This window comes from Coturnix japonica, chromosome 32 (assembly GCF_054131305.1).
Source record: "Coturnix japonica strain WE chromosome 32, WE-NBRP24, whole genome shotgun sequence".
NCBI lineage: Eukaryota > Metazoa > Chordata > Aves > Galliformes > Phasianidae > Coturnix > Coturnix japonica.
The window spans coordinates 1,707,497-1,731,467 of NC_140694.1; the positions used below are offsets into that span (position 1 = coordinate 1,707,497).

The window sequence follows — 23,971 nt, forward strand, 5'->3', positions numbered from 1 at the left end:
GGTTAAATGGAATTGATAATGTCTACCTTCTTAATCTACCTTAAAAACTGTCAAATATTTAATGTCCCCTTAACAAGATATGATTCCAGTGTAAATCACAGTCATCCCACCTAAAATAAGACTGAAGTACTCATCTTACATACGCAGTACAAACTCTATATACAGACCAATTAACATATATTAATAATACTCTACAGAGGAAAAAACAAACAAAACAATATTCTCACTTTTATTTATCCCTTGCAAAGCCACCCGAATTCAGGTAAAAATCACACCAAAGTAAATCAGACCTTTCTCCAAATCTACTCTCAGCACTGGAATTTATATTTCCTATTAACAGCTTGAAAGGGATGGTGGCCTAGACATCACCACGTGTTACCCAAAGCACAGAAAAGAAAGGGTGATGCTATTAGCATCATTAAGCTACTCTAGAAAGGAATAAGTACTCAAATATTTCACACACCACATGTTCCACACAGTCCTAATACGCTGCTGAAGTAACTATGAGATACATCAAAACAAAAGAGCCAAGTTCACCCTGGACATTGTTTTAGGAGCAGAACTTTCACAACACCATGTGAACACGATTTCTTCATGTTTAATTCAAAAATGCATTAGCTGTTCTGATCTCTCACATATTCACCTTCATCTTAGCCTCCTGACCTACTTTATCACAGAAACATACGCAGAATGGCTTAGGTTGGAAGGAACCTTTAAAGATCATTGACTCTAAACTCCCTTGCCATCAGCAGGGATGTCGTCCAGTACTTTAGGTGGCACAAAGTCCAATCTGACTTTTAACACCCACAGCTCCTCTGGAGAACCTTTTACACTGACATAGGATATCTTCTTATGACTTACAAGCTCAAACACCAGTGAAGAGCATGAGCACAACCAATAACAGCCTTGTTCTATAGATTAAATATTTCAGTTGTCTTGAATAACTGATTAAAAAGTAGACTCCAAAAAAGAGAACAAAAAAAGAGACCTTTAAAGTCTATCACTTGAAGTTATTACAAATTTCTTCAACCAACTTCAACCTAAATTTGACTTTTACCTTTGGAGATGATGATTCTGGATCAAATCACATCACAGCATTCATACCTCCGGCCTTCGCTTTCTATTTTGTAGCAGAAGATTAAATGCAAAAGCTCCAAGTAGAGCACACACACACACAAGATTTCTTCTGATTGTTGTTCTAGCTTGGAAATCAGAGATGCACGTCATTTTAACTGCAGCCACTTACTCCATTAACGATCCATTGCACCAGAATTTCCATAGAAATATTGTGTTGAAAAATCAGAACACCCAAACAAACAAGAGGAAGACGACAATGTCCTGTTCATCACTATAAGCATTTTTAACATAAGAAAGTTGAAACTGTCATGACATTACACTATTTAAAACACTAAATACGCTTCATTTAAGTCCAAGAATGGCTGAGGTTACATTTCACACTAAGTTACAATTAACTGTTATTGCTGTGAGTGCAAGTATAGGTGGGAAAGAGTGTAAATAAACATCAGCTTTAAAAGCAGAGATCTTAAGCTTGAGGTTTTATCAAGACTACTCGTTATGCTGTGTTTCAAACACAGAGCTATGAGGCAAGCAGTGCTCATAACACACATGTATTTATCAAGTGAAATGCATACGTTCTTATCTGAGGAATCTTTTTAGAATTAGACTGTTTTCTAATCTCAAGGAATTGCTGGTTGGGCAGTTTTCATTTCTGTAAAATGACAAGTGATACTTCATTCTTAGCTAAAGGTTAATGTTAAGTCCTCAAACTTTAAAAAATGCACTTCTCTATAAAATAAACCACTGCATGCTGGTGCATAACATTAGAGAAAAATGTTCACACAGTTGAAAATGAATGGATTTTGCATTTCAAGATGACAAGTACAATGTCAGACACAATCAATCGATCACTGCATAATTATTATTGCAAATGATCCATATCCATGCTGAAAACTTTAAAGGGAATTTAATGAAGCAGTAAGCACATCAATAATAAGATCTGCTTTGGTCTGTGTTAAATCTTGTGATTCATAAATATGTTGTCACATTTTATTCTTCCTTGAATTCCTGTAATTGTGTTTGAGGAAAAGCTAACTGAAAAGTAAAACTAGAATATATACCAGCATTTCCTCTAGATAAGGAACACCCCACTATTATACGCATGCCCCACAAAAATTAAACTTTTAAAATGACCATTTAGCCAACAAACGGCCAAGACAACCAACAAAGGGAAACACAGAATAGTCTTAGGAAATCTGGGAATGTCCCTATTCAGAGTCAGTCTGCCATGCTTAGGTGACTTAATTCCTTTATTGGATGCATGTGACAAGTTTCTGGTAGTTTGGGAGCACTTGGGGTAGCCTCTGTGGGAGACTGAGAGCTGCCTTGTGCCAGACACAGCTAGCTTCATACACAGCTCACATTATCGGCCAAGGTTTGGTGGTATATCTATGAATATATATATAGACAGGACAGAAAATCTGGAAGGACAGAGGAGGAGGGAACAAAAAGACACAGCAGAGGAAACTTAAAGAGTTAAAGAAAAAGAAACTTAATGGCAAATTAAGAACACCTGTGAAGGAAATGCAGCCCATGGAGATGCCCACATTAGAGCAAGTAAACATCAAAGGTATTCTCCGGAGGACCCACCCTGAAGCATAGGAAAAGAGTGGGAAGGCAGAAGCTGCAGAGAAAGAGTACTATTTTAATTGGCAATAAATAATTTAATTCCCCCCAAAGCAAACCTGTTCCACTTGTGATGGTAATTGGTAAGCAATCTCCCTGCCTTTATGTCAACCCCAAAGCCTTTTCACTCCTGTTCTTTATTTTCTCTCCATCCTGATGAAGCAGGCAGTGAACAAGTAGATAAGTGGGAGTTTGCCTGCTAGCTAGGGCCAATTCACCACAAATCACATTTTTGGAAAGAGTACCTAGTATGGTATATTTGGTCATGGAAACAGTCAGTTCTGTATACATAAGGTATTACACTTAAGTTTACTAATCACAAGAGAAATAAGTGAATTTCCTTAGTGTGCTATTAGAAGGATCTAAACACAGATTCATCTCCTTGGTGAAGGAATCTAGGAATGGAAGGAAAATAAGAAACCAATACAGGACGACAGGAAAAGAAGTTCAAAATCAACTGGAGATATGAAAAGATACCTAGACCCCTAAGCTTCCCCTTTCATTAAGAAAAAAAGCAAAGACCAATGTACACAGTCTTTGTTTAGAGGCTCTACATGTAAGTCTTGTCCAGATTCCCAAATAGACATACTTCACTGAGATAAACAACCAAAAGTAACCAACTGAGAAACTGTTCTCAAAACATGAACAAGGTTTTTACATTCCCAAAAGAGTCATCAAGGCTTGTTTATCATTTTGATGTACTGAAAACCAAAGCCATTCATACAGCAGCTAAACTTTTGCAATTGCATATAGTAGCAGAGAAACTGAGCACACAGTCACAGAACTGGCATTTAGAAAATATTACCACAAACAGACAACCATAGCAGAACAACAGCAGAACTCTATCGTGCTCACCAAACTACATTTCATGCAATCTTTGTTTGGTTTCTTCCTTTCATAAACATTCCTGGCCCAATGAAGAGACATCTGCATATCTCATTCGATGTTGCAACAGAAACCAATGATATTAAGACAGACAAGGTTAACTGGACAATTAATTGGACAAACAGACAAAACTTGCTAAAGTATGGGAGTGCAATGTTGTAATGCAATGGAAAATGCCTCAATGACAACAAAGTACCAAACACTCAGGCTGCAGAAAGTGAAGATATGCTCAAATACAACAACCACGGGCACAGAAATAAGGAAAGAAGCTGCTTACCCTTAGAAAGCCTCAGATTCACGTGGATCTCCATCAAGAGATCCCCTCACCTCCACTGCCAGCCCTTACATGAGGTCTGGTAAGGGGTGGATCCTGACTCCAGCCCCTCCAGTATTGCATGCACCTGAGTTCCCCTGGGTGGGCCCTGCCTTCCCACCGGGTGCTCAATCACTGCTAAAGGTCATGACTCAGTATTTCTGCTCTGGGGGGAAAAGATATGCAGTAAGTAAATTATTTGGAGTATATAATGCATCATCAGAAAATAACAGCATAAGTCAATAACCAAACTTTATGGAAAATGCAGGCATCCTGCCGAAAGAGAACCACAACTAATATAATCTTAATACACAGTATATCAATGCACAACAATACTTACTGTACCCACATGTATATGTATGTTTCTGTCTTAAGTTATACATCTTATATCACTATTTAAACCAAAACTACCAGGCTGTCTTAGGCCATCATTACGCAACATCAGATATTATGGAGCACAATTACTTTATTCTCTTTTTCACATTATTATCCTCTATAATAATAAAGTGTTCTTCTACAAAATACTTTAGTAGATCACAGAAAATTTCAAGGTAATATAGCTGATGAACAAAGGTTGCTGTCAAACCAAACTGAAATTATCTTTCTCCTCTTTACATTGAAAAGCTGGCTCCATACTTGCATATTTTTTATGCTTTGCACCTTACTGTGATTTTTAATTTCAGGTATTCCAATATAAATTATTATGTATACTTACATATGATTTTTGAACCCACTTACGTGTACACACCTACATATACAAAAAGACAGCCTACTGAGAATTGTCCTAGATTCTGCTTACTATTAGTAATTATTATTACTTAATATTACTAATTAGTAAGCCATGTTCTTTCAACATCTCCGCTGGCCCTTTCATTTCAGCCATCAAGTTTGCAGATTTATAAATTGTAATACTTTATTATTCAGGTTTATTGAGTCAGAAACCCTTGAAGATGTTTAATATTCAGATCAGCATTCTCTATTATTAAATCATTTTGTATCTTTCTGTGTTAATAATAAAAGGTACATATTTATTCAATGGGCAGGCAATCAGCTGCAGAGTACGAAGCTAGATGTTTTATTCAAGGTCCCTGTAGAAAGCAGCATGATGATCATTTGGGCTATGAAGTTGCCTGCAGTTTTTCAGCCAATATGTTTGATTTCCCTTAATTTCAAGGATCTAAATATTTTGATCACTCAATACATTCTATGCAACAAAATCTAAACTCAAGTTTACTCATTTATTCTTTCAGTTTAATTCATAATATATCTCAACTGTCTTTAGCTCTGTAAACACAGTGGATAGCACAGTTTTGTCTTAGTGATGCAGTTGGAAAGGCCTGGTGTAAGAGAAGAATACCTTACTTAATTAATATGATATCAATGCTAAAACAAACCTTTAGTAAATGCAGTGCTGCCAAAAGGAATTTATTACACAAAGTCCATCTCCTCACAACAAATGCAAGAGTCCTAAGATTTTAATTTCTTCTTAGTGAACTGCTCATCTCTTTAGTGTCCCCATCCCCTTTTGATAAAATCTTTCTTCTTTAAAGTTGTCACAATAATGTTCCATCGCTAGAAAAATTTACTTTGTTTTTACCGCATATCCTATTTTTTCTGTTTGTTTATCTGTATCTGCCCAATCTAGTTTTGGTCAAAAACAAACTCCATTACTTCATTGATGACATGCTTTCTGCCTTGTTTGATCCAGTGTTGCTCTGAAGTCACTACTGAAAATCCTCACTGAATATAAACAAGATTTCTGAAAATTCATTCCCTATTTTTAAGAAGGACAGCATACTGACAATAAGGAAACATGTTTTTGACTGAACAGACATTAATTATATGTTTATAACATTTATAAAATCTTATTACGGTTTATTATTTTATTTCAACACTTCCCCATCAATTTCAGAAGGTGTTTACCAATTATTTTCTTTTTTTTTTTCATAACATTTAATTCCACATGATTTTAACTTTTAACGGCATGCAGCACCCTTCGCTCTCTTCTCTTATGTTAACCAGAAGGACTTAAGGAAGTTCAATCCACAAAGTAAACAAATGATCATGAAACTATTTGTGTGGGAAATGAGCAGTTGCTTGTGCCATCAGGTAGAAAAGCTATGTTTTTTTCCAGAATGTGAAGAATAAGAAGATTACTGCACAGGAAGAACAGGTCTGGAGAAGTGTAAAAGCATTCAAAGTTTCTGTGCAGTCTTAACATTCAACTACCAGCACTCATTTCATCCACTGGTAGTTCTTTCAAGGTATGCTGAGGTCAGCAACTTTTCAGCCCTCTAACTGAAAGAATTTCCTGTCATTCACTCGAGGAAAACCAGAACATATGTGAGGTGAATTCCACTATTAAAGGGGTCTGGTCATTCGCAGCAATTAAAGCCTTGCATCATCAATGCATCAATCTTATGTTGGGAAAAAAAAAAAAAAAAAAAAAAAAAAAAGGTATATTAGACTAAAGGAGGATCAGAATAGAGGAGTCTGTATCATTTAAACTTACACAGAATATACGCCCTTCAACTTCCCTCTGCACCCCCAGTTGGTAAAACTTGAATTCCACAGGTTTTTGAAAATAGAAAATCGAGTATTGATTAATTCAGATTCCTATCTCACAGGTGTCTGTACACAAAAGTACAGGGCAAAAAGTAGTTCAAGCAGTATTAAATGCTCAGACAACAATTTCCTTTGGCAGGATTCACAGTATCAGAATCTTTCCTCACTTAACGAAATCTTGAAATATGTATTTATAAAGAACAAATCAAGATTTTTCCATTCAACAGACTAAATTTCTTGCTGCACGTTGCATTACTGCAAAAATGTTTTGATTGGTTTAGCTGAATGTATTCGCAGTTTCCTTGCCATAAAAGGAACTCAACATCATCAGCAGAAGAAAAAGAGAATCTATTACAGGATATTTATTGGTGAGATATTCTAAAATGGGAAGCTATTGCAGTTCTCTTTGTAAACCTGGTAAAGTATTTCCACGTGGTATACAGAATGAAACAACACGTGAGCACTGTCACGTAAGGAAATGACTGAATGGAAAAATCTCTGCTTTTTCAATTAGAGGAAATATCTTTATTTTGCATCTTAAAAAAACACAAAACATTGAAGACTACGCTTTTACACATAGTCTAGTTTAAATTTTAATATTGCTGTGGAGCTTTTATATAATAACATAAAATATTGATGTGGTGCCAGCAAGGAGCTTTTCAAATGCTGGTGTGACTTTATATGTTATATATTGCACTTGAATATGTTAAATGTTTCGTGTTTACATTGTGTGTCTTTCACACGCAGACACATACCCCTATACACTTAACATACACACAGTTCCAAAATCACTCTTTAGAGTTTTCCACTTTCAGTTTTCTATGAATGCAGCTGATGTCTATTTCCAGAATTTAAGAAGTAGTGTTCAGCTGCAGCAAGGAATTCTTGCTCTCTCCTTCCTCCTATTAATCTTGGTTTAAGATTTTATTTAAGACACTTATACTAGTGAAGCTAAACTAAAAAGGAATAGAACAAAAAGAATGAATAGAATGCATGTGTACACGTGGCAGTGGCTAAAAAGAAAAACACCACCACAAGACAATCTCCTGTGTAATTCTGAGAATGGAAGAGACACCATATGATGTAAAATGAATATAAAAATTGAAGAAATACACTTTTTTAAATGTTAAATTTTAAGTACTGGGAACTTTGGAAACCCAGAACTGCGAATACCATCAAAAACATATGTAGCTGTGTTTTTGCCTAGAATACATATATATAGCTGAAAGGAATAGCTCAAAAAATTCATCAGTAATATAAAATGCACCACCATGCTGGCAATAACGAAGATCTGCATAACTACCTGCAGTAAAATGTATTTCATTAAGTCTCCTGATTAATAAAGACTCCTAGGCTTATTGGGGAGAGAACGGTGGGGTGGGAAGAAGGGGAGAACAGCCCTAACTTTTACACATCTTGTGCCAGTGCCAGGAAGATACAGAAGAATTCACGTTCTCTCACCTTACTGTCATTTCAGGGAACAAATAAAGGTTTTACCCTCAAATATTTACTGTGCACTGCAGAACCTGTTTTGGATGATGTTAACAACAGCAGAACACAGAAGTGTTGAATGAAAACTAGAAGAAAACTACAGCTAAGTAACTTATAAATAAACTTAAGAATAGAATGAAATTAGTTCCTGCATTAGCAAAAATGCAGCTTCCATAAATCAATATAAGGATTAACAAGGCAGAAGTCATCAGGGTTGCAGTTACACACACAGATATCTGTTTGTGAAAATCAAAGTGACATGCACAGGAAAAAAGGAAAGCCCAAATCAGTGATTGGTGAGCTCCTGGCATGATAACACAGCTGAAAGAACTGACAGAAGGAACTTAGGTCTGTATGCAGTGCTGTTTGTGCAGACAACAAAAGTTACCACCGTGCTTTAGATCAGCACAAATTACAAGGAACCGTAAAGGGGAATTTATAGAATGAACTACAAGCAATTTGACAGAGCGAGAGAGATCTATTGATAATATCTGCTAGACATGAATGTTTCTCCTATGTAGCCTGTTCTGAGAAAGTGGTCAGATTAGCTGCAGTCCTGTCTGTTTTTACACACACTTAAGATAAATAAATAAACAGATTGTCAAATGAGATTAGTTTAAAATATTTCCCCAGAAGAGGCACCGGCTTTGAGGAGGAATAGCAAAATGCCTTTCAAGTATGCATATTCATTCCATGATTTACTTCTCTATTTACACACAAAAATGTTCTGCGTCTCACCCTGGATGAATAAACAGGTTAACAGCTGCACTGATTCACAAGATGTATGTCACGGCACGACATTATTTTAATTCCTAAGGTGAGCAGATTTTGCTGCAAGGAATCTGCACAATGCTGAATACAAAAATCACAAGAACAAGTGCATTTTCTTTCTTTCCTTCTTTCTCTGCGGCTGTCAATTGCCATGAACTTCAAACGCCTAGAAAGATCCTGACAACTAATACGAACACAAACAGGTCAAGAAACACAAATTAGAAGTTTCAGTCACGTTAGAACTGTTTCTTCCCTTACAAAGAAAGCAAATTCCAAACAGCCACAAGTGATGCAGCGTTCATTTTACGACTGAACCACACCATGAATCCTACAGATACGATTGCAGCATTTTCTAAGGCAATGAAAAGAAAGCAGAGCACTATGCCACATCCTGCAAACCCCCCAAATAAATTGCAGCTTAACGTTAATAAACCACATTGCTTAAACTCCTATTGGAAACGCAAGCACATGGACTGTACTCCAGCTGCGCTTAACTATCCTGCAGTACCCACACCTTTACATATTAGAAAACATGCTGTAACTATTGACTAAAATCTATAGCTTCAAAGTCAGTTTACTAATAAAAGATTGACACAGAGAGAGACACTACCTACCCACAAATACATCATCATCTTGAAAGAAATCAAGGGCTCTGTCAGCAAACAGAAGTCTCCTTACTTCACCAAGTATGTCTGGAAGGAAAACTGAAAACAGTGGGTAGAAAATCTTGCCTTTTTCTGTCAAGTCCTCACAGTTCTCTTCTTATACAAGGTGGTGGGGTTTTTTTTGTTGCTTTTTTTGTTTGTTTGTTTATGAGAATAGCATTCGTTCAGTGGCTCTTTCTGCCTGTGAAGTGACTTGCTTCAGGCTGTCTTTTTTCTTCCCTTTTTGCTTCCTAACTCAGTCTGTCCTTTCTTTACTGTCAGGCTTGCTTAGGTAACAATTCTTGGTGTATCTATTTAATGAGCAGGTCTGTGCACTAAAGGCAGCCAACTACACTGGAGATAGGAAAAAAAAAAAAAAAAAAGAAAAGGGGGGTGGGGGAGGGAAAAGAAAAAAAAAAAAAAAAGAAATAATAAATAAAGAAATGCAAAGATATCACTTCCCAATTGTTATTATGGAATCTAAAGGTGCCTCCTTTGTAGGAATTTCTGCAGGAATTTATAGGAGGATTTCGAAGGTATCTTAAGGGGAAAAAAAAAATCATCAGAGAATAGCAAGCGACTCCAGTGGCACTCAAGCCATTACCTCTCCTTGCTAAAGGACCCAGTTCACAAATCCTGCATTTGAGAAATTTTTAAACTCAAAGCAAAGCTCCAACAGAAAAGAAAGGAACATGTACTGCACCCTGCTTCTCCTTTATCTCTTTAAATGTACTTCAGATAAAAGCCGCATCCAGGCAGGTCAAGGCCTTTCCCAATCTTATTACTCTAACACAAGAGCGTTCAACATACTTTTCTACAGCCATCTACTGACTTCATGGTGTTATTGCTGCTGCTGTTAGACCTGCTCGGAGATAACTGCCACTACGAGGAAGAGAGACACACAAACAGTAAATCAGATAACAGTAAAAGTACTCGTGCTAATTTATTCAATTTTTGGTAGGTTTGTGGGCTGGTTGGTTGTTTTTTGCAATAATGTGGATTTTTAAATTAAAACTGGAAACTGTTACTTGTATATTTAACAAAGTTAATATAAAAAAGTGGTTTTGCTGGTATTGGGGTTGGTTTTTTTAAGCATATTACATAAAATAAATGAATGTACAGGAAACTCGAGGCTTATTTACTTAAAGCAGCTTAGACATTTCTTATTTTCAACAAGAAAGTATATTTAACTCATTTAACCCATCTCACTGTAATACACATCACAGTTAGTAAATTGTTTAACAGCATCCTCAGGTGAGAGATGACTTTACAGTGTAAATGAGACAAATCCTGGTCACTTTTTGGACTGTCTTTGATTTCAAGAAATCTTTAAAATCAGTGCTGACCTTGTGAACCGGCAACACATCCCACTGACACCATAATGTGCTTTGGATACTAATGTAGAAAGCTACAAACACAGACTACCTACTAAGTGCATCACTTGCTACAGTGTACGTGGAATAACTCAATGCATAAATTGAAAAAAAAAAGGAAGGTTTACAAATGGTTGTGGGAATGAGATTATGCAGAGCTTTTATTTTTATGTTTGATTACTTATTCATTATCGTTGGTCACAAACTGTGCACTCTTCAGGATAAAATAATACTATATATACATATACTATATATATATATACACATATATATAAGTTAGATATCTAGAAGACATACATATATATATATATGTGTGTGTGTGTGTGTCTTTTTTAACTAAAAGCTGCAGTCAATTCCTGCATATTTGGTCTAACTACATAAGGTAAAACATCACCTGAATAATTAAAATACATTAACTAAATTGCATAATCATTCACTGCACCAGGGCAGGTGGCAAATGGATAGGAACCTGCTGAAGCAGCCTATAACGAGGACGACTGGGGGAAGAAAACTAAAATCCATACTGTTAAACAAACAGTAATCAGGAGAGTTTTAAAGTAGCCTCTGGAGGGAATACAAAATAACTGTGATACCACTGACACTTGAGAGCTGATTTAAGATAGAAAAACGAAACAATGACTTCAGGAAGCAATTTGTGCTAATATGCAGGTAGACAAATTGATACAGATACGCAGATACATATATACACTGAGATGTATTAAGTTTAAGGAGGAATGATGTTGCCTGTTCTAGTGGAAGCAGAAGAGAGATTCAATTCACTATTTACCAAAGTAATAAGACTTATACTAATGCGCAAGGAAAATACAAACTTAAAGAAGAATAATTTCATAAAGTAAAGCCATTCACTTTACAATAAGCAGTCCTCAAAAGGAAAAGAGCAGCATTCTCATTTGCTTTGCAATTTTAAATCATCATCCAATTTAACCCCAACATCCAACCATCAAGCTGGCCTAACCTAGTCACCTTTAACCTGTGCACTTCACCTCATTTTGTCTTCTGCGTAGAGCACTTTGTTATTCTACATTCAATTACACTGTAATAAACCAGAAATATCACATTAGAATGAATTAGATTATATTGGTTAAGCTGAAAATACATTTTTTGATAATGCATCTGCACATCTGCCAGCCAGCAGTTCTTTCTGATCTGTGCATCTCAACTGAACAGATGAGGCTTTCGAATTTTCAAAGACCGGTTAAAGATTTTATTAATATGATAAAAGGCTGTGCACAGCTATTGCCTATAAATCACTTTTATATCAAAATTTCCCTGTTTTTGAGCATAAGCAGCGTATAAAATTTTAGTGAACTGTGTCCCAAGGCTCTCAACTAATCTTTCTGTATTCTAAATTCTGTTCATTATTAAATTGGTTACTCAATCAATTCTTCATATCTTATTCCTTCAAAGAAGTGGAACAATTTCTAACACTGCTACACAAAGTGATCTTTCGATGTGCTTTATTTTTAGCACTGTTATTATTAAACACTTTGTTCATTTGATTATCTCTAGCTTCTGCACAGGTAGAAAAACTGGATAGAAAGAAGATTGAAAACTGAGGTACATTATCATAGAATGGCTTGGATTGGAAGAGATCTCCAAGATCATCTGGAAGAGGCAGTGACGTCAGACTTGGAAATAACAGAAATAAGAAGCCATCAGCAGATGTTTTCCAGACTGTTTTAAAAATCATCAAGAAAGAAAATTCTAGACAGGATAGTGAAGCTTTTGAAGAAGCAGCAGAGGTTCCTTTGCTTCCTCCAGCAAAGAACATGTTAGCCAAATTCTTCCAGAGCAAGAAAATACTAATCCAAAAACAGGAAAGGTGAGGACACCTCCTAAAAAGGCACTGTAAAGGCTGTTACAATCAGTGGGAATCTTGCTGTTCTTCAAAAGAACAGACAAACAGAAACTCTGTTCCAAATTTCATTTTATGCTACTTTTTTGTTAAATGATGGGCAATTTCCTATGATGCTATTAAAAATATATGATGTACGGCCAATGGCAGGAGCTTCAGTTTCACCACATGGAATTTCTGTTCTAGCTACTATCATAGCCTCAAACTTAATTTAGCTCTTACCATCAAATGGAGTATAACATATTTTGTCTGTGGAATGGAATGGTTAATTATTAAGGGTATTTAAAAACTAGTTGATAGTAAAAAAAAAAAAACAAACAAAAACAACAAAAACAAACAAAAAAAACCCACCACACCTGAAAAAATAAATAATACTTGTGTGACCATAATTAATCAAGATTAGTTATATATGATCAGCATATTCTTACTGGCACCTTAACAACTCAGATTAAAAATAAAAAAATAAAAAAAAAATCAAGCTGTGGGTATATTATGAGTTCCATTACAGTATTAAAGACACATAACTCATGATCATATCTTGGCATATTTATTAATGACAGAGAAGATTGGAAATAACATCAATATTGCTACTTACTGCACTGGAAGATAAGAAAATGAAGACTAAGTTTCTCATCTTGCAGATTGATAAGACTCCTAGGAACTGCAAGATTATTACATAAATATTAGTGCTGAATGGTGTAGTTCCTAGTTTGCCAAATGCTACATAAATACTCAGAAAAATATTGAAATTAGAGATTTGACCCACCAATAGCAATGACAAAACTTCCACTGACTGTAGCAAGTCCTTATCTTCAACTAAAGTCTCTGTACTTTTGGATTTTAAACAGAGGGTTTTGCTCAATTGTTTTTAAAATTGTACATAACACAAAACAAAAACCGCTTAATAAAGGAATTGAGGAGGGAGAAAACATGACGGCTATGATTATACTGGCATTATGAAATGCCAGTTTTTGTTTGTTTGCTTTGTTTTTCACTTAGGATTCTGTTGCAGGAAAAAGATACCTACCAGACACATTGCGTATGAGGTGAAACTAGTAAAATCTCATATATTTTATACCAAGTAGTGAAAACAGTTTGAAACACTAAGAAACCTAGAAATATTTGCATTTATACTCAAAAGAAATCAAGACCTTAATTTACTCTTAATGTACTGAAAATTTAAGGGAACAGCAGCAGCTGCTGCTTTTTTTTAGCTTTTACTGTTTGGATTTCAGCAGTACAGTAGAAGAACAAGCTTTATGCATAGTTCAATTGGTATATAAACTCTCTGTTCTGTGTTTTCACTGCATTTTTTTTTTATTTTTTTTTTCCCCCAATTAATTTGTATTACTTCAGCACTTTCACAGCTCTTGATGCAAGAAATTGGTTTTAGCATGTATTTGCTACATAGCAAAGTCAGGATATTGTCCCAGGAGGAGTAGCAGCCAACAACCTGATCATAAAACATCACCACAGTTTTAAAAACTGTTTAGAGTTTTGGCTGACCAACATACTGTATTCTGTACATAGCTCAAGGTGTGACAAACAGGATGGAGACAAACGAGAGCTTCCTCTGATTCCAGGCTCTGCGTTACATATATTGGATTTATATGGATCGCCATTTCCCTTAGATTTAAGAATATGTAATTTGCTTTTTCATTTTACTGCACAGCAAAATAGTATGAAAAAACATGAAGGGTTTGCCCAGTAGCCTAACATGCGCTATGTTCTTTCTGTAATAAATGATATTATTTCCCACAACATTCAAAAGTTCCATCTCCACAAGACACTTCAGGCAGCCAACACATTACAATTACTAGCGGCCATTCCTAGACTTGTCCACAATTTCAGTGACAAGTGCTGTACTTTTGCTGCTTCTCTACTTCTTTTAGCAAGAACAGATTCAGCCAGTAGTTCTGACAAGGAAAACCCAGAAAGCCACATAGAATCACAAGGTTGGAAAGAACCTGCAAGATCATCTCGTCCAACCATCCTCCCATTACCCTTGCAAAAATCTCCCATAACCTGTTCTGTTTAAAAGCTGTGTTAATTAGGTTACAGCATCAGTCCTGATAAGGGATGGGGGTCACTCTGAGATACTGATGGACTTACCTTTCTTTAGTAAAATGTCCATGAAAGCAAGACAAAGGTTTACAAAATCCTTTCCCAGAATACTCATAACAAGCAAAAACTGTATAAGAATTCACTGGTTATTAAGAAATAGTGTTTTAACTAAATTCCCTGCAACATTAATCAAACATTCTCTAATTTTCTTTATGCTGGACACCTCTCACTTATCTCTGCAAATCTTCACTACCAGTTTGGATATTACGCTTCCATGCGTAACAAAAAAGAAAGAAGACTGTTTCAGAGTGTAATCAACCCGGCTTGAACATTCCAAGTTGAATATAAAGTACTGAACACTGCTAACCAATGGCACTCAATTCATCTATTCATTAAGAACTTCCACTTATCAATATAATTGTTGAATAAAATGGAATGAATTAATTAAACAACTCTTGATATTCCTGAGCAGAAAAAGCAGCTAATGTCATCAGATTAACTCCTTGCAAATGTTTGCTCAACTATAGTCAACTCCAATCCACTGCCCCTTAAGTTGCTGATTCAAGAGAATGCAGTGAACACTAGCAGTCTTATAGTAAAAATGCTTTTTTAAAATCTGGTAAATGAGTATTTCTATCTTCACAGTGGGACACATCATTGCATTCTCCTTAAGACAGGCCATTCTAAAACCAACTATTGCTAATTTTAGTGTGTTTGATGAATCACAGGAATATTCTCTCTTCAAGATATTACACTTAGATTTGCTTTGGGTAAGGATCTCTTCCCAAACAGAACCAAGAGCAGTCCTCAGCTGGCATTAGCCAACTTGCTTCTGCTAGCAGGCGTATAAATCAGTTCACATTAGTTGATAGAGAGACTTGATATGAAAAATAAAAGCTCATAAATACAAAAACTTGTCTTACTTGTGCAATATATTAGTACAGGATTATGGTTATTACTTTAACTGACTTTCCAAAGGTGAGATTTCACTTAAAAATGGGTGTCAGACTTAGAATATGATAATCATAAGCAATAAGATAAGAAGTTAGTATGAGTGCTTAAGTAATACTTCCCTGTAATTTTCAGTTTATGAGTTTATAAATTGCTTTGTTATTTAGTCCAGGCTCTTTAAATCTTGAAGTCTTTATGCACGGATGATAACAAATGGATCAGTTTTATCACTTATAATAGTTCAGTAAATCAAGCAGCAGACTACCTTTCAGCAACGCCTTCATACAGAAATTATCACAGCAATCCTATCTGTTCTTATTTCTGACTACATATCTGATAAAACAGATCCATGCTACATCTCATTGACATACTTACCATTTTTAACAAGGTGAGAGCACTCTCATACCTGAGTGTTATGTCACTGTGATGATCTGGAAAGGAGCGTGCACATTTGTGGAGCCATCTGCACAGAGCATGCCAGCACTGCTACTTGTGATTTTAGCAGCAATGTTACAACAGCTACTGAGAATAGACAAAAAAAAACAAACCACCCTGTTTCTCTGCATCCTGAAATGTTTCTTCTAGGGAACAATGCCAGAACCAGCCACAGAATTAGGCTGCTCGGGGTCTCCACTGTTTTCCTCACAGTGTCAGAAAGACGGAGGAGACCATTCATGTAGTTATTTCTCACCTCCATCTATGTAAGGTGCAGTGAGAGCTGGCACTTGCCCCTTGTTTTTGCAGAGCTGCACAATGGATGGTGTTCCTGAATCCAGTGTGGGTCACAGAATGGCTCTGGGAAGTAACTGGCTTCAAGGCCTTATTTTGGTGTTTTGTTTGAAATTCCTACCACTCTCACATAGACTGTTCAAGGAGCTGCTAATGGCACCTTATTGAGAAAAGGAAGTTGTGATGGTACTCTTTAATAAATCAATGCCTCTTTGGCTGCCTTCCAGAGCATTGAAACACTTCGGGCATCTTTGCTTGCCTTTCATTTTGTGTCTTGTAGGACTCTCTCCATCATCTTTATGTCAGTCTATTTCTCCATACCCCTTTCTTTTTCTTGGCTTCTACCTTGAGATTCAATTACAGTTCTCGGAGTGTGTTTTTTCCAGAAACCATTGATGTTTACTGGAACCATTTGTTTATTAGGACAAATCAGTAATGAAACAAAAGCTAAGGCTGCATCTGTGTTTTCCGAAAACATGTGACATGTTGTACACATACCCCTGTGTCCAAAAGCTTCTGTTGTTCTGCCATTTTTCAGCAACACTTTCAAAGGGATTTTTGAGATCATTTTGAATATATAGGCAAATTTCTGCTCAGCAGTCCAAATTGTGAGTGGGAGCCCACAGTCTGCTAGAGGGAACATCTGCCTGTCCCCTCTCAGTTTTTAACATACACATGAATGGATCTGCACTCTGTTATCCATCTTGTTCACACTGCTTTCTTGTAAGGACAAATTATTATCTCTGGATTTAGATATTATTTTTTTACTGAATTGGTTTTGAAGACTAAGCATTTCTAAAAGAAAGCTATGTGCAATTACCTGCAAAGAAATACCTATATTTACTGGAGTACTCTATAGCTCAGTCTGTAAAACCACACTGCAGATAATTGCACACAAAGTACTCCAAGGAACACACTGAGCCAACAGAATTCTGCACTGCAGACAGTAATCAGGTCAGCACCTTAGGATTTGAATACTTTGGTCTCTATATATCACACATCATAAAACAACTGGCCTTCTAATTCTATACCCACTTGCACAGCCCCTGAAAGACCAATGAACTAGTCAATGAGCACACGAACCTGCACATCAGCCCACCTAGAGCCTTCAGATCCCATCAGAAATACCATTCAGCTATTTGAAATTGCATTCCCTGAGGACACACTCTCACTGTTGTAAAGTTCAATTATCATACCGTCCTATTCTTTTGTCTCAAATCAAAATATTCACTCTGTTGTCTATTTACATAGGATTCTACGATTCAGTTGCTAAACTGGCTATACATCATAGATGCCATGCTTACATCAGACCCTCTCCATTAGGAGGGATCCAGCCTGTACACTAAATATTTAATTTGTGTTCTGAAGTGCTCTGAATTGATGTACTTTCTAATTTCCTAAGGGGTTCACACTGTTCACATCAATTGGATACTTCTTCCCAGCAACAAAACCTAAAGGTAACAATTTCCAGCAGCAAATACACACATATCAGCACTGGAACAAAACGAAATGAAACACATTACAATTTACTCCAAAGACAATGAAATTCTGGAAATATAACCTTACTCTCAATTCAAGATATAGATTCCTCTTTTAATAAATTGGTAGTTTAGATTGGAAATACTTGCTTTTGAGTATGTGTGAAAATTGAGATGAGCTTCTTTCCTCAGGAGGGAAATTCTCCAGCAGTATCGCAAGGAGTGATTGCTCTTCACTTTCCAGTACTACCTCTCATTATCTCAGACAAGCCACTAACACAGTGGAAACATTTCGGTGCAGCTTGAGATCGTTCCACAGTTCTGAAGCACTTCCCATGACAAAAGGTTGTTGAAACTTTCTTTGACTTGGACTGAAGGAGAGCACCAGCAAGAGGCAGAGCAAACATCTGCTGCTTTTTGTCTTCAAACAAAACCATGCACATAAATAAAAAGAGCAGCATCTCCATGACCACAGCCTTAGGTAACAGTGCCACTATTTTCTCTAGAACTACATTAGTCTCAGTCGGAATCCACACACAGAGTGGGGATTTACACACAAAGTAAATTGCAAAATGCTGATCAAGGCATCGGAGTCGCTAATTGCTTTTCACTAAGCAGGACTTTGCTAACCCACAGCAACTCTGCAGACTCATCGTTACAAATAAGCATTGCAGCATTTCAAAAAGTACTTTGATTTTTGACACACAAAAGTTAACACGCCAATAAGGAAAAACTGCAAAGAACACTCACAGGGGTGTGCCAAATTATATGTTACGTACAGGGCAAAGAACAGTAGAAAGCAAGGCTTGTTTCCCATTATGACCTGCATGTCAAGCAAGGGAATTCTAAAGGAGAAGAGTTTATTAGCGAAGCCCTTTAAAGACAGAGAGACTCAAGCTGCTGCTCTGTCAGACTGCACAAAAGCCCATACATGCACCCTGTGGTGATATTCTGTGTTGTTTCACTCTGAGGATTAAACTCAGACCCAGCCTGGACAGCATCTCCACATTTACTCAGTGTTTTGAATTTAGCTTTTCCATGATTACGGAAGCTGCGAATTCAAACATACAGTTCAGAGAATGCTTTGGTTCGAAATGACCTTTAAAGCCCATCTAACTCCAGCAGATACCTGTCAGGTTGATCAGGTTGTTCAAATGGAGTAAGTATTTAGAGAAGTGTTAATAAGAAACATTTTTCCTTCTACAATTTCATCCCTTTAAACATATGATTAAAGAGGGTTTTGTTGAGGTTTTGCTGGAAAAGGACTAAAGCTAATTCTTTTGACTGATTCTATCACAGGCCTTTAGATATGGTGAAGGAGCTTCTTATCATAGCTGTTTCCTTACTCCCCAGAATTACTCCTGATGGAGGTGGTGTAAAATGTGTAAAGAAGTTCTTTTCATTTCACACTTCTCCCCAAAATTTCCACATCATTCCATTTTTCCCTCCCCATTCCTTCAAGCGTGGAACTGCTGGAAGAGACTGTTCAGTGCCTTCAAGAACACAAAGTAGTAGAAGGGGAGAAGCAGAAGATCTAACTACTGCAATGAGGAATTTATTACTAGAGCCTTTTAGTACAATTTATTTATAATGATTTTTATCACATGTTTGAACTGACTGCTGCTCACTGATTCGTGAACACTACAGACCTTTCATGTCACCTCTGGTTTCATCTACATAAATCATTTCTGCTCTACAGAGTAATTTCCCAGTATTAAAAAAGAACTATATGCAAACTTCTGTGAACACAAAAAACAATGTTTTTCATATCTTTATATAATTGTATCTTGTAAGTCACAGACACCTCTAAAAATAATAGAATTATTTCTGATAATAGAATATGATCTTAATACTGTCCTGTATTTTCATTGTTATTTACATTAGAAAATGTTTTTGTTTCTGTTTTTTGTTTGTTTGGGTTTTTTTGTTTGTTGGTTTGTTTTTTGGTCAATTTTACTTAAATGATAAAAGAAAAAAAATATGAATATGAAAGTAAACTAAAAACTCAGTAATATGTTTTCAACATGCATATGCCTGTTTACTTTCAGGAAAAAATTTATTTTAATCTCATTTAAATGGAAAGAACACATAAAGGGGAAAAAAGTCCCATGTTAAAAAGAGAACAATTAATCATTCACTTTTCTGTAGAATATATTTGTGCTTCAAGTAAATCTGAAATAAAGGTATTCTGGAAATTCTTTACTTGCATTCTAAAAAGAGTAATGGTGCTCTGCTTGAGTCAGCTTGCTAAAACAATTGATTTCTTGCTTGTTTTGCCTTTTCTTTTGGAGTAGCTTATTTTTATTTCTCTATCCTGCTTCCTGGAGATGATGTAATGATGCTTGGGATTCAGTTCTAAGAAAATCATTTCTGTTGAACACACAGAAAGAATTGGCTTTCAGTGCAACTTGGGATTTTGCTGCAGAACAGAACAACTGAACACAATTACTGTCCAGGTTTTCTTAACTCAAAAAAAATTTCAAGGAGCCAAGAACAAGTATACAGTCCTTTTAAAATGCTGGTGTATCAGTGGTTGAGAATCTACACTTTGTATAGGCACTGAGATGCATTCACTCTGTCTTGTGATCGTGTCATTGTCTGTATGATTGCATTCTTAATCTATATTCCAGACATAACATAGATGTTCACATCTGTAGGTATATGCACACTTTAATTTTGAATGCATGTCCATTTCTTTCTGTGGGATTAACTTAATCATGCAGTTTTGCATTTGCATTTGGCAAATGCTTAAAAAAACATTATTAATTTGGTCAGAGAAGTAAATGTGACTAGTTTAAGCAGGTAAGATGTGTAAGGACTTCACAGAACATAAAAAGAATATTACCATCAATACACAATAGCCATATTACAATCAATATTCCTTCATTCTCTCTACTTTAAACAATACTGGTTCAAGAAGTCAATATGGCCCAATGAATATATGTCTTCATAACACTATATCATTTGGATTATTGATGTAAATTATTCTTTCCTCATTTAATATAGTATTTTCAATGCTTGTCTTGTTCCCCCAACAATCTATTCACTCAGTTAGTTACTCAATATATGAGTACAAAAGGATAGATATCCAGCAGGTAGTATAACCTAGCAGCATACAAAATCCAGCACTGTCCTATCTAAAAACATGGGTTCTTTGGCTATCATCAGCATCACTTTTGCTTTGTTATCAGCATAGGAAATTACTTCAACAAGTGCTCAAAAATAACACCTTCACAAACCACTCTCCACCTGATTCCCTTCTCCAGTTGTTTTTTATTTCCTTCTTCCCCCAGCTAAGACTCATTAAAAAAATGAGCATCTGTCAGCTGGCTCACAGCTTACTTTCTTAGTGCAGCAGAGGAACATAGTACATAAAATCATCAGAGAATACTAATACCACAACAGTGAGCTTTAAAAAGTTTCTCTGTAAAGTTTCTGTCAAAATCAATCTACACAGCTAGGCTCATCACAGCAACATAAATATGGACTGATGCATTAATATATTGAACAAAAAGAAAGCTAAATACTGAAGGATTGAGGTTGCTTAAAAATGAAACTGGACATAAGCAGATTTGCTTTCATTTTCTCTCTACCTAGGCAAGACTTCCATACAGTTTTGGTTTGGAGCTTATTGTATGTACGGTACAAAAGGCAAGGCAAAGAAAACAGTATTGAATGCAAAAATTCTGTTTACCTCCCTGAAAATCAGCATACTACTTCAAATATAAGCTGATATTAACTATGAGGTGTTAGTAGGATCCTGAGCTTCACACACCCCAGGCCAGAGAAGGAACACCGACAACACATAATGCATCCTGATAATAAGCATCTGTGAAAGAAGCTGTTAATCAGAGCAACAACTGGGTCATTTAAAATTTCAGATCATGGGAGTTAATAACACCATTTTACATCAGACTTCATTGATTTTCACAGGAACATTTAAAAAGCCTTCTAGTATTAGAATTTAAAATTGTTCTATGCCCACCTTAGAAGTGTTCTTCAAATACTGCTGCATAAGGACCAAACACATCCATTTATATATACAGAAAAACATGCATGCAAATACACAGTTCAATTTAAACAATTATGTTGAGTTGAGCATGCAAAATAATGAATGCTTAAAGGACGATTGGGTAACACTCAGCAAAGTTTAAGCTACTTTACAAGTTCAAACAATGCCATTCTGTCATGATAAAAATAATAATCTGAAGTCAAAACAACAAGGTTCAGATTTCTGAGGCTGTCACCATGCTTTTTTCACCATTGTGAACTGCAGCTTATTTCCACCTAAGTCGAGCATTCTAGTTTTCCTGCATAGACTTGAATAAGTCCCTAAGACTGTCTTGTTCATGTTTTAAAGACTGTTTTTAGCCCAGATGATTAGAACAAAAGTATTTTAAAAGTATTCTGAGCATACTGTGAGGTCCGAGTTTATAGAGGTCATATACAGTGCTCCAGAATGACAATTACATTAAGCTCCACACAGCAACTTGCAAAACAATAAGAAAGAAGGAGTCAGGGAGGAGGATAGGGTGTAACTGTATAGAAAGGGATTTATAACCAGGATCAGAGAGCAGAAAACAGAACCAGGGGGGGACTAAGCGGTATTGTTACTTTCTTTAAAGAAAATGCAAAGAGCAGCATGCAGATAGAGTTGGAGAGTGATACAAATGGTTTGGTTCCCCTTTAAACCACCCCAGCTGTTTTAAAGAGACAAATCCCATAGCTTCTCATTGCAGCCTGTGTACAGGTTAGATGAGTACCACTGAAAATATGCAAGTACAACGCATAAAGACTAGCTTCAAAGCTGAAAAAAGTTAAAGTACACATACTTTATAATCAGAATTGCCATTCATTGTTAATATCTAAAGGCTCTAATATGAATAACATTTTCATTTCAGTAAATGCTTTATTCTAGTAGAGTGGCTGCAGGCTCTGACACCATGAGGCAGTTCGCTGCTCACATGGCTCCCAGCCTTGGGAAGAGCTGTGTCTAAGTGATGTCTGCCATGTAACAGGGACATCCAGCAGCACTGGGGAAAAGGTCCACACATAATCTTATGGAAAATTACAAAGCACATTTCTAACCTACTAAGTTCCTCATGTGTCAGGAAGAGGCACATCTTCACGCGACACAAAGGCACCATGAGCCCCAAGCTGACTGCAAGTAGATGTAATGGGTAACAGTGGAATAGAAAGACACATTAACCTCTAACCACAACACATTTCATTCATAAATTACAAAGTCACACATTAAGTCAAACAAACAGTTGAATACTTTCTTCCCTTCTATTTCAAAGTGTGTTTTCTTCTTCATTTAAAGAAGAAACCATAATAAAAACAAATAAAAACATTCCTTGTTCTTGTGGCACCACCACCTCTTAAAGACTGCCCTTCCAATTCTACAGCAGTGCTTTAACTTTGACAGCTGCTCTACTGAGACATTACTGCTGATAAAACAAAGCTTCTCCACTCCACCTTCAGCACAACAGCACTGCAGTTACAGAGCAGAAAGAACCAAGAACAAGGCTGTAACATATCATTTTTGCATAATATGTTTAACAGCAATCATACTGTGAACATGGAGAAGATCAGTTCAAGAATTTAGGTGTGTTGATGAATGTAGTGAATGGATAAATGTTTAAGAACACTGTACAACTTACTTTATAACTACAGTACACTCCTTATGCTAGCAGATCGTGCAGGCACTGCCAATGCTAAGTAAATTACAAACAAGAGACGTTACTTTTTCTATTTCCAAAACTGGTTTTTCAATTATAAAAACTGAGTGCACACTTCCTTCAGTCCCACCACTTCTTCTCAACTTGAACACAGGATTTCAAAATGCTAATCAAATGGTCTTAGTAAATGTAGCTCCGCTAAATAACTCTTTAGATGACACAAAAGCTTCCCACTCCAAAGCCTCTGTTAAAAAAAACAAACTCATGTCTTTACAAACAAACACTATTACTGCATAAGTAAATACATGTGATGAAAAAAACATCTGCAGAAATACGTAGCATTTGTAGAACTTAATGGGAACAGGGAACGAGGCTTGTTTAAACCATCATTTTAAAAGGGAAGGGTGGGGAAGAGAAAAATAAAGACTCACAACCTGGGTTAAGGAA

At 36.2% G+C, this 23,971-nt stretch overlaps 1 protein-coding gene across 10 annotated transcripts in view; it reads right to left on the reverse strand.

The window, feature by feature from the left end:
• LOC146755445 (rho GTPase-activating protein 32-like) overlaps positions 1–23,971 on the reverse strand; it is a 329,502-nt gene that overhangs the window by 123,474 nt on the left and 182,057 nt on the right. For 2 of the 10 annotated variants that reach the window (XM_085525581.1, XM_085525577.1), the window contains exon 1: positions 9,343–9,693. The exons of the other annotated variants lie outside the window; for them this stretch is intronic. The gene's annotated coding sequence lies outside the window, so the exon portion shown is untranslated. Of the gene's footprint in view, positions 1–9,342; positions 9,694–23,971 lie in introns of those variants that run through there. 10 annotated transcript variants of the gene reach the window in all.